The following is a 2,735-nucleotide window of genomic DNA, read 5'->3' as shown; positions in this document are numbered from 1 at the left end:
ACGTATAACGTTGTATAGTATTAGGATATAACGTATAACGTTATATACTATTACGATATAACGTATAACGTTGTATAGTATTAGGATATAACGTATGACGTTATATTCTATTATGATATATGGTATAACGTTATATACTATTACGATATAACGTATAACCTTGTATAGTATTAGGATATAACGTATAACGTTATATACTATTATGATATAGAGTATAACGTTATTTAGTATTACGATACAACGTATAACGATATATACCAGTACGATATATGGTATAACGTTATATACTATTACAATATAACGTACATCGTTGTATAGTATTAGGATATAACCTATAACGTTATATATTATTACGATATAGCGTATAACATTATATACTATTACGATATAACGTATAACGTTATATAATATTACGATATAACGTATAACGTTGTATAGTATTAGGATATAACGTATAACGTTATATACTATTACGATATAACGTATAACGTTGTATAATATTACGATATAACGTATAACGTTGTATAGTATTAGAATATAACGTATAACGTAATATACTTTTACGATACAACGTATAAGGTTGTATAGTATTAGGATATAACGTATAACGTTATATACTATTACGATATAACGTATAACGTTGTATAGTATTAGGATATAACGTATAACGTTGTATAGTATTAGGATATAACGTATAACGTTATATACTATTACGATATAACGTATAACGTTATATAATAATACCATATAACGCATAACGTTCTATAGTATTACGATATAACGTATAACGTAATATAGCATTAAGATATATCGTATAACGTTATGTAGCTTTACGATATATCGTATAACGTTATATACTATTACGATATAACGTATAACGTTGTATAGTATTAGGATATAACGTATAACGTTATATACTATTACGATACAACGTATAACGTTGTATAGTATTAGGATATAACGTATAACGTTATATACTATTACGATATATGGTATAACGTTATATACTATTACGATATATGGTATAGCGTTATATACTATTACGATATATAGTATAACGTTGTATGGTGTTGCGATATAACGTTATATAGTATTACGTTATAACGTATAACGTTATATACTATTACGACATAACGTATAACGTTGTGAAGTATTAGGATATAACGTATAACGTTATATACTATTACGATATAAGGCATAACGTTGTATAGTATTAGAATATAACGTATAACGTTATAAACTATTACGATATAGAGTATAACGTTAATTAGTATTACGATATAACGTATAACGATATGTACAGGTACGATATATGGTATAACGTTATACACTATTACAATTTAACGTACAACGTTGTATAGTATTAGGATATAACGTATAACGTTATATACTATTACGATATAGCGTATAACATTATATACTATTACGATATAACGTATAACGTTATATAATATTACGATATAACGTATAACGTTGTATAGTATTAGGATATACCGTATAACGTTATATACTATTACGATATAACGTATAACGTTGTATAATATTACGATATATGGTATAACGTTATATACTATTACGATATATAGTATAACGTTGTATGGTGTTACGATATAACGTTATATAGTATTACGTTATAACGTATAACGTTATATACTATTACGACATAACGTATAACGTTGTATAGTATTACGATATAACGTATAACGTTATATACTATTACGATTTAACGTATAACGTTGTATAGTATTAGGATATAACGTATAACGTTATATACTATTACGATATATGGTATAACGTTATATACTATTACGATATATAGTAAAACGTTGTATGGTGTTACGACATAACGTTATATATTATTACGTTATAACGTATAACGTTGTATAGTATTAGGATATAACGTATAACGTTATATACTATTACGATATAACGTATAACGTTGTATAGTATTAGGATATAACGTATAACGTTATATACTATTACGATATATGGTATAACGTTATATACTATTACGATATATAGTAAAACGTTGTATGGTGTTACGACATAACGTTATATATTATTACGTCATAACGTATAACGTTGTATAGTATTACGATATAACGTATAACGTTATATACTATTACGATTTAACGTATAACTTTGTATAGTATTAGGATATAACGTATAACGTTATATACTATTACGATATAACGTATAACGTTGTATAGTATTAGGATATAACGTATAACGTTATATACTATTACGATATATGGTATAACGTTATATACTATTACGATATATAGTAAAACGTTGTATGGTGTTACGACATAACGTTATATATTATTACGTTATAACGTATAACGTTATACACAATTACGATATAAGGCATGACGTTGGATAGTATTAGGATATGACGTATAACGTTATATACTATTACGATATAGCGTATAGCGTTGTATACTATTACGATAATACGTATAACGTTGTATAGTATTATGATATAACGTATAACGTTGTATAGTATTAGGATATAACGTATAACGTTATATGCTATTACGATATAACGTATAACGTTGTATAGTATTAGGGTATAACGTATAACGTTTTATACTATTACGATATATGGTGTAACGTTATATACTATTACGATATATAGTATAACGTTGTATGGTGTTACGATATAACGTTATATAATATTACGTTATAACGTATAACGTTATACACAATTACGATATAAGGCATAACGTTATATA

Source organism: Bombus affinis, unplaced genomic scaffold (genome assembly GCF_024516045.1).
Source record: "Bombus affinis isolate iyBomAffi1 unplaced genomic scaffold, iyBomAffi1.2 ctg00000266.1, whole genome shotgun sequence".
Classification (NCBI taxonomy): Eukaryota; Metazoa; Arthropoda; class Insecta; order Hymenoptera; family Apidae; genus Bombus; species Bombus affinis.
Note: the sequence above shows the minus strand (reverse complement) of the source record.